At 40.9% G+C, this 15,971-nt stretch overlaps 1 long non-coding RNA gene across 2 annotated transcripts; it reads left to right on the top strand.

The window, feature by feature from the left end:
• Nucleotides 1–219: 219 nt before the first annotated feature.
• On the top strand, nucleotides 220–7,678 carry LOC146193290 (uncharacterized). Of its 2 annotated transcripts, none has more exons than XR_014706430.1 (3): nucleotides 220–483; nucleotides 2,358–2,507; nucleotides 2,761–3,156. It is a non-coding gene; the product is annotated as an uncharacterized LOC146193290 (long non-coding RNA). The 2 variants fall into 2 exon arrangements; XR_014706429.1 differs by lacking the exon at nucleotides 2,761–3,156 and adding an exon at nucleotides 7,348–7,678 and having other exon boundaries at nucleotides 221–483.
• Nucleotides 7,679–15,971: the final 8,293 nt, after the last annotated feature.

Raw genomic sequence — 15,971 nt, 5'->3', positions numbered from 1 at the left:
GCTGGCGGTGCAAGCAGAAGAGGGCTGGGTAAAGGACGAATGGAATGTTGAGAGGGTCGTTGGTCCTTCGTTCCCACGCGCAGCCCTTGCGAACACAACACCGCGGCGGGAATCACGCGCTGGTTGAGCGGGTCGTTGTTCCCCCTCGCCTACGCGTCTACGTGCAAGACAAAACAGACAGCATCCCCAGCTGCGCTGCTGTGCGGCCTCCTCCCGAAGCGTTCATTTCAGAGCTTGTTGGAGACGCTACAAGACTTGTGACAGCTTCTTAAACCTTTCTTTAATTTCTTCCCTCATTAATTTTCTTTTTCATTGTGCTGTGCATAATTTTCTCTTGCGCCTATACATGTCCATGTGCTCCGGTTGGTGCTTGCTACATATCAGTGAATAGCTGAGCTGTGAAATGTCGCCGGAGTACGGATTACAGCAACGGCGGGATACCATCGGCATTATCAGACTCAGTGAACGCCGTCATCTTAGACCGTGAGTATATATCTTTGCAGCATGCCATTGCTTCATAATTGGTTCTATATAATCTCCTACCAGTCCCAAATGTTCTCTTTCCTTATTCTCCTCGAAACAACTGCGCGAAGCATGACTTCAAGAACTAAGCGAATTTTCGTCCGGGTTACAGGCAAGCAATAAGTGCGTGGACTTATTTGCTGGCTGCGATATGAATAGCATTTGCGCCGAAAATAGAGGAGCCGTGCGTAACAGGTGTGTATGCCACTAACACGTGACAGAACACTGCAGGCAGCCATTTGCGCAGTTTTTTGACTGTGCAGCGCGCCGCAATCAATTAGTAACCAGATACTATGCGCCCGGCTTTGTACATATATTTTGGACAGCCTCTCTTCTGTGCGCAGGAAGCCATGTTCACACAGTTTTTGGATTTTGTTAAGAGTTAAGGGCAGTTTTTTGTTTTCAGATGTACAGACGAAGTTTTGAAAACTGTTCGTGCCGTCTGTGCAAGCGAATTTTACAGTGGGGCAGACATGTGCGTGATGCCGCTTGATGACTAGGCTATAATTAAGTCATAATAAACCTCCAATTTTATAATGGTTAATATCATATTGAGGAATTGAAAGCCGTGAACAGCGCAAGTGAGCCCCTTTTCAAAATTTTCTTAATCGACGCCCCCCTTCTGAGCACGTGCCTTCAGGTGAGGGCGTTATCAGAAAGCGGCGACAATAGGAGAGCGACTTCGCAGACGCGCTTCGAGGGCGGGGGAAAATAACAATACAAGCAAAAAGGCACATCAGCCGTGTGTGCACTGCGTCCCTGTCACTGCAAAGTAAACAACGTGCACGCGGGACACAATGTACAAAACATTGACGGCCGGTATGAGGCAACCATATCGTCCGAAATATTGCTCGCGAAGCGCTCGATGACGGCGCGCACTTTCAGGCGAAATGGGACAGGACGTCAGGTCCGCCTGTTCGGCAATTACAGCTCTGTGTACCTGACGTGCCGTACCGTATGCATGAAGTGCACGCCATAGCCATCGTGCAAGAATGTTGAAACCGAAGCAGCGATCCACGTATTCTAATTCTATAGGAAATCATTTGGGAGTAGAAAAGAGCAACTTAATATGATGGGCATGGTTCTTTAATGAACGATATGTATAAATGGACGGTTGAATAGTTACAGTAATGGAGTGTTCCGCTAGAATTGTTTACGGCCGTGACAGCAATAAACATTACTCATATTGCTCTTAGCTTTAAGCTCTGGCATTGATAAGCCTATCTAAAGAACCGACTGGCAGTGACAGGTTGTTTACAGCTGTTGATCAAAAGGTAGGCCATCATGCTATTATTGCAGGCATATTTGCTTCTTTTTGTACCTCTGTTTACTAAAACTTAAATTTGTTCCCGATTCCTAGGGACGCTGCACCTCTTACAACACTCACTGTTCAGTCGCTTTTATTCAAGTATACAAAAAGGAGGAAATGCGCATGCACTCATAGGATAGCCTGTCTTTCCGTTAACTGCTGCAAATAACACGCCACTGCTCCTCGGTACTTTGGATGAAGTTTTTAATGGGGTTACCTGAGATGCCTAGCAATTGCTGTAATATTTATACCAATCACTGCAGTGAAACAGAAAGGTAACACTGCATCACTTTAACTGCTGCATGCACCTATAAACGTGCCTTAAATTATTGCCTATTCTTATAGACGCAGGACCTCTTACTATAGGCTTTGTTCAGTAAGCAACCGTCTTTCATTGCTTCAATTTCTATCTCTCCACCACTTTCTTGTTGCTCTGGGTGTGATCATTTGATTTCATTGTTCAAATCATATTGTTTTATCATGTGTGAATGATTTAGCCTGCACATACATGCTTTCATTTTTTTAGATGCGCATCGGGAGCGTTTTCTACGTAGAAGTGGATCGATTGAGTTGTATCACTGGTGCGAAAACCGACAACCCCCAGAAGATATGTGTCCTGTGGTTGGAAGGGCAATAAAGAAGAAGAAAATCAGCGGAAAAGCCTGCCTAAAAAAAGGTAGCACTGCATCACTGTAACTGTTGCATGCACCTTTAAATGCGCCTTATTTTTATTGCCTATTCTTATAGATGGTGGACCTCTTGCTATTGGCTTTTTGCAGAAAGCAACCGCCTTTCATTGCTTCAATTCCTATCCCTCCACCACTTTTTTGTTACTTCGAGTGTGATCCTTTGATTTTATTGTTCAAATCATATTATTAAATCGCCGGTGAATGATTTCGCCTACACACACATGCTTTCATTTTTTTTAGGTGCGCATCGAGAGTGTTTTCTACGTATAAATGGATCGATTAAGTTGTATCACTGGTGCGAAAACCAACAGTTCGGTACCCCCAGAAGATTTGTGTCCTGTGGGTGGCAGGGGTATAAAGAAGAGGATAATCAGTGGAAAAGCCTGCCTAAAAACTTACAAAGATGGCGCAAAAGCGAAATGCTGATCAGGGTTAGAGTCTGATTACTTCTGTTATCCCATTTCACTTGCTAGGTGATGTGACATATATGAAGCACCTTAGTATAATTTGTGGTATACTCACTGAAAATTGTGTAGACATTAACTTTTTTCTCGTTCAATTATTTTGAGTGACGCACGAATTGGAATAAAACGAAGTCATCCACACGTCTAATGCCCATAGACATTAGATGCGTGGATGAGCTCATTAATTGTGTTCCTATGTGAGCATGCAATAGTTTGTCGAATATATTAATATGTTAAAAGTTGATGTTTTTACTGTTAACCGGAGTAATACATACGCTCCATATCATAGCATTATTCGCCTGTAGTTTGTATCTGCTCTTTCCTAAATTGTATTCTACAAAGTATACGTGTGTCATCTCGTACGTCTATTTAACTAGCGAACAATTTTCAATCGAATCCCTTTTGTGATGTTTCAGCTACAAATAATGTATGACAGTTGTGACAATATAGGTAGCTTTAGGTATAACATATAGCGCGAAAATCTTTAATATATGCGATGATATTTTTATTCACCGCATTGGCTAAACCAGCCTGTTGAAGAGACGAAATGAAAACAAATATGGATGTCTTCGGACAGGAACAGTAATCGTGGTGCCATGACCATTTTTTTAATTAAATTTTCATATGTCGTGGGCTAATGTCTCGACACAAAGGAATGACCCTTGGGTTTGCCAGATGCGGCGTAGTATTCTCGAAAAAAAAAAAAAAAACGCCTATCACTAAAGCTGGAAAACGCCGTTTTTGTCGTTTCAAAAAGTTGCACGTTTGGAGGCCGGCTGGTTGCGTAAAATTTTGTCATCCACTGTTTTTTACTCACCGCATTTGGGTAACGTTTACATGTATAAGAAGTATTAAAAGTGTGTTTCATTGATGCAGTTGATTTAGTAAAAAATCGCAAACTTTGCTTCAAGAACAACGCGCTACAAAAATGTTAATGTTCAACCTTACATACTGGCGTGACGCATTGCGTTGTTTGCACTAAAATATTCTGTGTTTATTACGCAGGTCATATTGTTAATTTAAGGCAGAATTTGGAGGTCTAAGCAGCTATGTGTGTTCTCTGTAACGCCACCAAAAGTATTAAGCTGGAAAGCGATTTGCTTAAGATTGTAATTATAAAAATTACACATTGAAAAATCATCTTCAAAAATATAGTATTGTTAGTGGTGGTCAAAGCTGACAAATGGAATAATATATTAATAACCTAGATTGAATACTATTGCACCTAGCAATAAAAAAGAATGCAGGACAGAGAAAAAGTTCAGCCTTCACTTGCGTTCTGCCATGAAATTGACAGAAATAGTGAATTAATACCATTTTAAGCTATATTAAGTATTTGTCCCAGAAGCAGAAAAACGGTGTTAAGCGCTGACAATGTTTTAAATTTTACTTAAGGTAAAATGTAACTAAATTAAGCAAATACTAAATTGAAGTTTTGATGCCTATTCCATAAGGGGGAGCCATATAAGCACATCTATAGAACAAAAACAAGCATTTTTATATTTCTAATATTACATTTTGCAGAATTCAATATATTTACTGACTCAAATTAACAAAGTACTTTGCATTGTTTCCACAGATTTTGATAAAAATTGATGTTGCGGCCGTTTCTTCAATTCTAATCAGTTTTCCTTATTTTTTGTCCAATTTTTGTCCAATTTCAAAATAATATGCAGATACACACACAAATCTAGAGCTTCATATTTTTTCAGAAATAAAGAATGGAACCTAGATAATGTAGAAAAATAGTTTCTGTGCCAAGATATTATTGGATCTTGCAAGAATGCAGGCTGAGTTTGGCCATTATCAGCACAAGCACTCGGTTTAATATTTAATGTTATATTTTTAAAAAGTATAACGCAACACTTTTTAGTCCGTGATATTTTTGAGGTACTGAAGATTTTTGAGAGGGATTTGAATGAAAATCGAAGATGATCTTTTTTTAATTGCAGCAAATTTGCCCTTTACTGCTGTTTTCGAATTCTGAGCAATTTTGATGCGTTGTGGAGAACACACCTAGTGGTCTGGAGCTCCAGATACTGCCTGGAATTAAGAACATGCGTCAGGAAGTGAAACATATTTAGTGCAACCAACCTAATGCATCATATGCCAGTACATAAGGTTAAAAATGAATATTATTTTTGCAGCATATCGCTCCTGAAGCAAAGTTTGCGATTTTTTAATAACACAACTGCAAAAACAAAATAGGTTTCTAATAGTGTTTGTAAATATAAAACCTGCATATATTTAGTGAGTAAAAAGAGCAGATGACAAAATCATGGTATCCAAACTTGCAACATTTTGAAATGGCAAAAACAGCGTTTTCTACCTCTAGAGATATACCATACAATTGTTTTTTTCGAGGAAACTACGCGTATCTTGAAAAACTAAGGTTAATTCTTTTGTGTCTAGATGTTTGCCCGCCACATATAAGAATTTCATTGGAAACGAAAGATGGCCATGGGACCTCGATTATGTTTCTTATCTAAGGCACCCATAATACGCTGTGAGAAAGCCAATATCAAGGGCTTTTTTTAATATTCCATATTTCGAACGGTTGTGCCATCTAAGAAAATTAGAAAGCTAGGCACACCTTAGGTGTAGCCTTTCTGTTACAGCTGCATTTGCTAAGCTGAATTAATGCGTTGGTTACTTTATTTTAGCCACGAATATAGCGCTATTACGTGTCAATTTTAAAGAAAGGCCGCAGTGACGCGATTCCTGTAGAATTTGTAAGTGAAATCTGTAAACCTTACAAATCTACCCATATATATGATCTCTTGCAGGATTTATTCAAGCTACATTACACCTGCTGCGCCCCATAGCTTGAGCCAAGGGTTATAAATAAACCATTAGAAACAGACGATGGAAACCGGTGGTGCATTGCTGGCAGCCACTTAGGACAGCGCATAAAATTTTTATTTTGTACGTGGGGAAGTGAGGTTATCCGCTTCAAGTACTAAATATTCACTTTAGACAATAAATAGGACTTACAGAGTCGGTGAGCACGTTCGGAAACCCCTGTTTCAATATTTGCGGTTAGAAACCTCATGTGTACCTTTTTTTCCAGTTGTAGATAAATTCCGGGTTATGTAGATACCGAAACCGTTACCAGCCCATTCGCGCACCTCAACTGTGCTGCTCACAACATGATTTTGAGCGGACAAAACAACCTGCCGCTAAGATTGCTAGCCCATTTCATGCATGAGTAAGGGTGATATGCTGGCGATGGTTGCTTCGCGTCGGCCCTTTGACGCACATGAAGGCTCGAGTTACAATGAGCGCGCCGAACTTTGCAATGCGGATAATGACTACAAAGCGGTAAGGATATAAATGAGTTTAACAGTATTTTTCAGCTGTAAAATACAAATACAGTCTTGTTGGACGATGTGCTGGCGCGGACGAAGAAACCATAGGCAACTTGTAGGTCTAACGCTACACAGGGCTGTCGAGCCAAGCCAAGTCCTCAATTGTATTGTCCCGGAATCAGATTTCTGTATTTTCGTGGTTTCCTATTGTATCTGGAGTTCAAAATGCAGACGTGAGGGTTCTTTATCACAAATAATCAAACGTGGATTGTGCCGGTACTCTTCAAAGTAGCAACACCATTTAGCGTGTAAGTCATTAATCAGTAATTTAGGTAAATAATGTCAATAAGGATTCCAAACAAAACCTTTTCTGTGGCGCTCAAGGTAGCTTCCAGCAATATATATCTGGTTTCCTTTGCCTGGCTCCGAAATGTTTTTTTTTATCCCTTGGATCAAATTTGCTTGGACAAGCAGTATATGTTTAAAAATGATGCACCTGTGAGCTACCCGTTTAAGTGAGCTCCCGTTTAAGTGAACTACCCACAAAACCAGTCAAAAGTGTATATCAGCTAACCAGCGGCCAGTGCAGCCGTCGTGGGATTAGATCGCGTGTGTATATTATATCTAGCCATTTAAAAAAAATGAAAATGGTCGCCGAACATTCTCTTGGTAACGATTATTAGTATAAACTGGTTGCACATCGCAGAAAGCGTAGGAGCGGCAAAAAACTAGCGCGCCAGTCATATGCGGAGACAGCCGATAATCAAGCACTAATTCCTAGTGTGGGATGAAACACTGGCTGTCTCAGCCGTATTGCTGTGGAGGCGATCAAAATGCAACAGGGCACATGCTATGCAATGTATATGCGTCTTTCATCCTAATAAACCCAAGGCAGCTGAAACTAGTCTGGAACTCATCAGTATAGTGTTTCTCATTGACCATAAATTTCGGTACATGAATCCTGGAATTTTCTACATCTTCCTAAAATAATGCGCGCGATTTTATATGCCTCGTAATAGTGTTGTAAATTTTGTTTCCTCATTGTTATTGTGCAGGTGCCATTTGCGAAAAAGTTGGGGTGGACGATTTGGAGGCACACGCATTTATTCGCAGGTGGCTGCCTGGTTCCTGTGACAGGGGGGGTGGAAGAAAAAGGCGTTATGCTGAAACCTCCCCTGGCGAACCAGGCATGCCACCTGTGAATGCAATTGCATGGTCAGCCCCCTCACTACGCCTATGAGTGTGCCCTCCAGCTCCCTGGCCCCTTTCACTTCCCGAGAGCCCGCCCTGCCCTGGCCAACCCTGCCACTGCCCCGCTAACTGCTGCTGTGTGTGCCCTCAGCGCTGGCTAGTAACAACTGCCGTCTATAGTAACAATTGCAATAAATATCTTTTTGTGAACCATGCCCTTGTTTTGTGAATATCTACTGGTTGCTCATGAGCAACAATTTGAATTTATATGGCCACTCCTATTTGAAAGGCCATTATTGTCCCAGCAAGTTCGATGTGCTGTCACGAATATGGCTAGAATGAAAAAGGCTGCATTTTATGGCCTGCACAGGCAGTGCCACAAAATGTGTAATCTTGACATCATCAATGGCACATGAATGGAGTAGCCGGTGTACCCATAAACCATTGGATTAATATTGGTATCGACAATATGCGGCATGAATGGAGTAGCCAGTGCACCTGCAATGGCTAACCATTGGTATGATATTGGCATTGACAATGGGCCATCAATGGAATAGCTGGTATTAAACAAATATTGGTAATACAATGATGGTATAATGCTGGACAGTATTGGCAAGAATCATGGTGCATGAATGGAAAGTCTAATATTGCGCCTACATTGGTGGCTCCAGCTTGGTTGAACACTGGACCAATCTTGGAACGAAAGATAGGCCAAGAATGGAGAATGTAGTAAAATGCCCAAATGCCAATATCAGTCCAATATTGATGCCATTCTTTTCCAGTGATGAACCATTGTTGGACCAATGCTGGTGTGCTGCTTGGGTAGTCAACAGGTGACAGGGACATATTCTGACTTCAAGATTATAACATGTTCTACTTAAGTTGAAAAACTCGCGGTGGTAAAGTATGCATTTTGTTGCAGAATGAATTTACTTGTGAACTACTACCCGATCTCTCCTTTATTTCTGATGATTGTGAGCTTTTGACTATTCATTTGCAACATGCAATTATTTCAATTTGCTATCAGTCTCCAAATGACTCGATAACTGCATTCTTGAGCCATTTAGAAATACCTTTTAGGTTTGTTGCTGACAATGAACTGAAATTTATTTCAGATGGCGATATGAACATTGATATGCCAGGAAATGATCCTGCAAAACTGAATTTAGGTGTTCGTTTCAAAGTACACGGCTTAGAAAATGTAATTACTTTACAAACTAGAGTGACAGAACAGTAATCATAACTAATCGACGTTTTCATTACCAACGTAAGTTCAGAAAACCTTAATACAAGCATTTTAACTGCTGCTGTCAGTGATTCTTCCTATTTTCATTTGTTCTAAGGGTCACATTCGCCATACGTTATCTCCAGCTACTTTTTCAGTGCAAAAAATCACAGAACAGAATTTATTCATCTTCCTAAAAAAAGTTTCGCAGACTTCGAAGAATACCATGCTCAACAAGCAAGATGCAAATGATGCGTATCAAGAGTTCATGGCAAAACTGAAACTACTGTATGCATCTAGTTTTCCTTATCAGTGCGTAAAGCGCAATAGGAGAACTCGCAAGCCCTGGGTTAGTACTGAGCTTCCAAAAAGAATATAAAAAAGGAATGAATTGCACCACAAGTTTATCACCACTGAAAGCCCAGATATATTCTGGGAATTCAAAGCTTACCGATATCATCTAAAGATCTAAATAAAGCAAGTCATGAATACTTCACTAACACTTTTAGCTCAGCAGCGGGTTCTCCTGATGTCCTATGGAAAAGGTTGACGTCGGTGCTGACTCATGCCTCAACCGGTAAAGTTGAAAAAATCGAACTAAACAGTTGCGAAATATAAGGCAATAAACTTGCGGACGCTGTTAACTTGCACTTAAGCAGCATTGCAGCAGAAGCAACTGTTGATCCAGACATAACAGATGGTGCAATGAAAGCTCTTTTTGTCAACCCTACAAAATGAAGATGAGGTCCTCAATTTCCATAATTGAAAATTTCAAAAACAGTGATGCTAATGATATCGACCGAATCCAATTAAAGCCATTTAAGTATTTAACTATTTATACGAAGAGTCGGACACGAACGACTGAACTGGACTGAAGTATGTGTCTAAGCTTCCTGTACCCTGCATTGTTGATATTTTTAAGCTTTCTGTTGTCCACGGTTGTTTCCTTCTGAAATGCAGGTTGCACGTGTCACGGTCCAATATAGAAAGGATGATATCAGAATAATATGGGAAATTATAGGCCAGTCTCCATATTGCCTATCTTTTCAAAAGTATATAAAAAAATAATCCTTAACCAATATATAGAATTTTAAAGTAAACATATATTATCTCCAAGGCGCAATTCAGCTTTCACAAAGGGCTAGGTACTGCGTGTGCTTCGTTAACACAAAAGGAATCAATCCTGGAGGCTTTGGAGGGAGGGAAACTGGTTTTGGCGAATATTTGTCGACTTCACTACATTCGACTACACAAATCACAAAACTCTCACTAAAAAACTGGAATGTTATGGTTTTCGAGGAAAAGCTGCTGATCTAGTTAAGTCGTACTTGCAGCACCTCATGCAAATAGTAAAAATTGAGCACTTGTTTTCCGATCCATTGCCAGTTTCTTGTGCACTACTGCAAGGAAGCATTCTGCGACCATTTCTGAGTAACATGTAAATTAATGACCTTGTTACAATAGCTCCAATGCAACGTTAATTATTTATCATGCTGACACCACCTGCATATTTTTCACTGAAAACAAGGTGAACGATTTAATTAATAATGCACATGCTACAAAGACTGTGTTTGGGGGCACAACAGAATGGCCTACAAATAAAGGAACATAAAACTAAAGCCATTATAATTCGAACTACAAATAGACACATCACACTCAAACAGCCAATTTTGCTTAATTCCGTTTGCATTGAGGTCGTGCCGAGTTTTAAAACACTAGGTGTTGTGTTCCAAGAAATCTTGTCGTGGAATTTGCATGTAGCTTACATTGCACTAAAACTATCAGAGATTATAGGCACACTTTACAGAAATCATCACATACTGACAAAAAATATGATACATATATATAACACTCTGTTTCTTTCTAGGCTAAGCTACTGTCATTTAATCCGGGCACCTACATGTTAAAGGAATATAGCAAGAATCCATACTTTGCAAAAAAGATTCCTTCGAATCATTTGAAAACGTACTGCCCTGTTTTCATTCACAACAGCTATTCCGAAGTATAATATTCTGCTAGTCAGTGCACTATGTCACTATCGACAATGCAAAGGACATAACCATAGAACAAAAATGGTTCTAGTTTTCTCAAGGAGTTAAGCAATCTAGAAAAGAGTGCTCCGGTATACACAACACCTAGAAGAGAGCCCTGGGATGTAAAAACATATAGAGCCACATATGGACAACATATGATGTAAAATAAATTACCTAGAATGCTGAACTGGTTTGACAGCCTTAATATTGAGTTTGGCAGAATCACCCTCAAACAAATATGTCACTATATACAGTTCAACTCCATACCACTTTATACTTTTAGGTAACTACAAGGTAAGTTAAACAACTCCGCCATTTTTTTCTTTCTATTGATGTACAAATGCTATTTCAGTAATTAAAGCGTATGAATGTTTTTCTGCGTTTTGTAATGCCACTTATATTTATGGCTTAAACTCGTCAACACTTCCTCTCATCAAAGTTTTATGCTTATTTTATGTGCTGTACAGAGTGTATAGCCGATATTTGTACTTGCATTTGCTAACATGCCAATTGGGTGGTATGAGGCTCTGTCAAGCTGTCTCTTGTGACACCTTTTTCCTCGTGTTTTCTGAATAATGTATCTGGTACTTGATGCAAATAAACTTGAACTTCAACTTAATGACAAAGCTTTTAGCCGATACCAGAATTGCGACATGTCGCTGTATGTACAGCGATGTCCCTTGGAGCAGTTGTTGGGTCAGACGACAGACAAGCTTTAGACACTAGTTCGGTGTGTTGGTGCTTCATAGGACGTACAGCGCACGTGCTGCAGTGAAGTTCAAGAAACAATTAGAATAAACTGTACGTCATCGTCGACTCTGCTGTTGTCGCAAGCAGCAAGAGCATATGTGCACGCTGCGGGGATGACACAGATGCAACCACTGTTCTACAGCGCAAGTCTATCTCTACCTCTTACCTTTACAGCCACAGAAATATTATTCAAAGAAAAACAGTAAACCCCAGCTGCCAAGTGCACAATTATAGAAGCCATGACAAGGCAACAGCGTGAAGGGCAAACGCTGGGCAATGTGGCCAGAGGACCATGGCGTGGTCTTCAGTGCTTGCTGCAAGAGGGATTTCAGTGGCAGCTCTACAGGCTGCACTCACGGTGCACAGATTTATAATTTCAGTCTGAAATAAAGCTTCTTTTTGTTTTTGTTAATATGAGAAATCCTTCACTATATACATAGGCCAGAGTTCTTCAGTGCCTTGTCAATGCAATTAACACTGATAGTGAAGGCAACAATGAATCGATTATGAGCAAGGAGTTTTGTTTTAATAAATATGCCATACACAGCACTGACTAGTAATGAAAAGCTTGACAATTTCTTAACATAAGATGCAACCACAGTGTACAGGTACAAAATGAAGAAAATGACATTGAATTTAGGCGCAGTGGCTTTGGCTACCTCTTGTTACACATTACAGAATCTGCAATGTCGGAAGGCACATTTGGTATTAGTATAAACCAAGTGTTGATGGCTGCCAAGACAATTCTTTTATAACATTGTTACCTATTACTAAGGTTTGCAGGCCACCGTGATTGTAAGCTACCATCACAGCATGAATCCGTGCACTCTTTAGAGATTGCATGAAAAAAAAACCCGTGTCGTGCTTGCGAGCTAAGGCTTAGTCATGAGTCACTGCTGATGAGTACTGAAGAACACAACGAACTACAGAAAGGTTCAGATGCACTTGCAATGTCTATATCCAGTCTACTGCAGGCACCAGTTCGCTATAACTGGGTATCCTAAAGTGATTTGATATTGTACGATAGGCTGGCAAACAAACAGCATGGTTACATATAGGACTCCCTTGTAACCGGATCTATTAGAATACACAAGCAATGACCTTATTTCAGTGTTTACGAGACAGTGTGCTGCAAATACTAAAACCGGTGGTATTTCGATAACTATAATTATGCGTATTATTTATTGAAGCTGCACTACCTTTCTCCCTGAAATATTTGTTAACAATATAAAAGTTTTCAACCTGTGAATTACTCATTCTGCATGCGCTCTTGCTAATGCTATCTTTTGTGCTAAGACATCACCACCCTTCGAAAGTTGCTGTCCCCTTCTGAGAAGAGGCTCAATCAAGTGTTCTGCACACAAGTAAACCATCAGGAAGTCACAATCTCCCATCACTGCATCTCATACAAGAATAGAATCTAACTGTTCAAGAATCCTGTTCTGTTTAAAAATGGCTTTGTCCGAAACACAGTCACCATAACTGTGAGTCACATGAGTGATGACACCTATTTGCATTCCATTAGGTCTCCTCGATATAGCCGCGTTGCGAGATGTTGGCAAATTGCACCGGAAGAGAGTGGAGTGAACTTTGGGCTTCGACTTAATTTCACGACTTGTATAACTTGTGCTCACTGCATCTTGATGGGTGGTGACTGAGGAGTGAGTGTGACCGACTGAGCGGGGGGCATGGCCCAACTAGTCACCCCAAAACCAACCACTACTGTAAGAAGATGTGCTGCTCATGCTGCCATACAATGAACACTGATGCGGGGAGTACCTAGGAAAAAAAAATAAAAAGAAAAACGTGCCACAGCGAGTCATCAAACATGTTTTGATCACACACATATTGAAGAAATAAAGAACAGCGCTTACCCTCGGCCTGTTGCACTTGTGCATCATGGTTGTCTACCATGCGGCAAAATGTGCCAAAACACGTGAAATGGCTTTTACTAAAGCAAGCATGACTGTGCAGTCGCTAGCTAGTTGTTTGCTAAGGAGCAGGTCAAGCAGCTCGCACAACTTGCATGGAAAGAGAACTAACTGATGGGGAGGCTAGTACAGAAGTGCAGGGCAACTTGTGCAGTGCGATGGCAAACCAGGTGCCGAAATGCAGGTGACCCTAGCTGCACTGACAAATCAAGTACAAAGGTGCCGCACCGACTAAACTGGTGTGGAAAGAGCAGCCAAATTGAGAAGACCTAAACCCCCCCCCCCTCCCCTCCCCTTTTTCGTTTTTGCATATACAAAATGACATTGTAGTGCAGTGACAATGAAGTCCCTGTGAAGTCAACAAACACAAAGGTTGGTTAACTGGCAAAAATGTATTGGCATGTTTCTCAATACCTTTTTCTGACAGCAGAGAAAACTAGATGGCAGTAGTTTGGAGAGAATCAGAGTTCTTATAGAATTACCTCAGCAGAAGTTGTCAAAGAGGAAGCAAACATGTCCTCAAGGAATGTACTTACAATGCTGCGCTTCAACCTTAGCTGTGCGAGCACGATGCGCTCATCAGAGACTTGGCAATCCTCTTAAAGACTTCACATTTTCATCATTAAATATGTTCATAAACTTGAGCTAGAATGCACTCCTACCCCTACTTGCTACACTCTTATTTACTGTAGTATATAGCCAAAGGCCATCTCAGAGACAGCATTCACAACATGCTTTTCTTATGCTCATTTAGGAGCAATATTCAACAGCCCTGTGTTTTCCCCACTGAAATGACACTACACCTGAAAGCCATACACGTGGCATATATATATATATATATATATATATATATATATATACATATATATCTGACGAGTGTTACAAGTGTTAGTGACAAGTGATCATACAGAGGTAGCAAGCTGATATTCACAATGATTTGTATGCAACCTTACGATTCATCAAGGACAAAAACATATATGGAAAAGCAGGTCAGGAGCTGCAGCCATGTCTGAGTGAGGTTACCCCAGAAGTTGCTGAATGATCAGAAGACTGGCCCGCAACGCAAGAAGGTAGAAGAGGGTGCTGCATTGTTTCTGCAGCCTGAAAAAAATAAAACACATTGTTGAGATCGAAATAAATAACCAGGGAACGTTTTCATGAGGCTGTTACTGAACATTATTTTCTCACCTGTGTGGAAAAGGTGCTCACACTGCAGAGTCGTAGTATATGAGCAGGGTCACCCTGGAAGCAAGATATGTTGGTATCCAAATTTGCTGTCTCCTTGACCTGATTACAAAAATAAAGTGCAAAAAGGCAGCTTATGCGTGTGGTTGTCAAATGAAGTTAAGTTTGTTAGTGAGTCACTGTAGCTCCAGTTGATTACTTTAGCCGATTGTTGGATTCTTCTTATGAGCTGCGCAGCACCGAGGTTTACAAAGTTGACAGCTTTCCCTGGGTCATGTGCAGGTGACTGTGGTAGGTTGCGGCGTGGCACGGCAGTCCGTTTTAGTCGTCTCCTCATGCTTGGTATGTCTAGAATTAGCAAATATATGTCACAACCAGTTTGTCACAACATTGCCTTTCTTGCAGTCAGTAAAAGAATGCCAAAATACAAATTGAAGCCCACGTATCAATGCAATTTAAATTCACGAAAAGTGTGCAGTTGCACATCTGAAAATAACTTTATTTCTTCAAATAAAATACTATACATATTCTTGGACTTTCATGAAATGATGGTATAGGCAATTAATTCAATTACGCGGCACGTGCAACAAGTTTTCTTCGTGCCCATCAGCCGGCGCATCTACCGTACCAAACCTTTGCCTCTCAATAAATTCCGCAATGAGCTAGAAGCGAAGTCCACACTACGGCAGTGATGGGAGATTAATGCGCGCGTGCGTGGCCCGCGCTGCGCCTTTTACAAAATGGACTCGGATATAAAACATCCAAGAAACATGCCACCGGGCTGTAGTACGCGAGTTTTTTGCAGAATAGAAAAACAAGAGAACGCTTGCCCTCGCCGTAAAAGCAGCAGTTCAGTTCAGTTCAGGCGTTCAGTCGTGTCCGACTCTTCGTGACCCTATGGACCATGTCACGCCACGCTTTCCGGTCTCTCACTATCTTCTTAACATCACATAGCTTCATCTGCAATGCCTCGAGAATGCCATCTAACCATCGCGTTCGCTGCCTACCCCTTCTCCGGCGACCCACAACCTTTCCCAACATCAAATCTTTCTCCAGCGACTCCTCTCTTCTCATCAGATGACCAAAGTAGCTGAGCTTTAACTTTAGAATTTGACCCTCCAATGAGCAGTCAGGGTTTATGGTCGACAATATCGACTGATTTGATCTTCTGGCAGTCCAAGGAACTCTTAAGAGTCTTCGCCAGCACCACAATTGAAACGCGTCCATTCTTCGGCGGTCAGCCTTTTTCTCAGTCCAACTCTCGCATCCATACATCACAACTGGAAAGACCATAGCACGGGTTATACGGATCTTGGTTGGCAGACTAATGTCTCTGCTCTTTACTAGGCGGTCAAGGCTAACCA

This window comes from Amblyomma maculatum, chromosome 4 (genome assembly GCF_055883805.1).
Source record: "Amblyomma maculatum isolate TAMU_Amacu chromosome 4, ASM5588380v1, whole genome shotgun sequence".
Classification (NCBI taxonomy): Eukaryota; Metazoa; Arthropoda; class Arachnida; order Ixodida; family Ixodidae; genus Amblyomma; species Amblyomma maculatum.
Note: the sequence above shows the minus strand (reverse complement) of the source record. Positions and strands in the feature narration are given on the sequence as shown.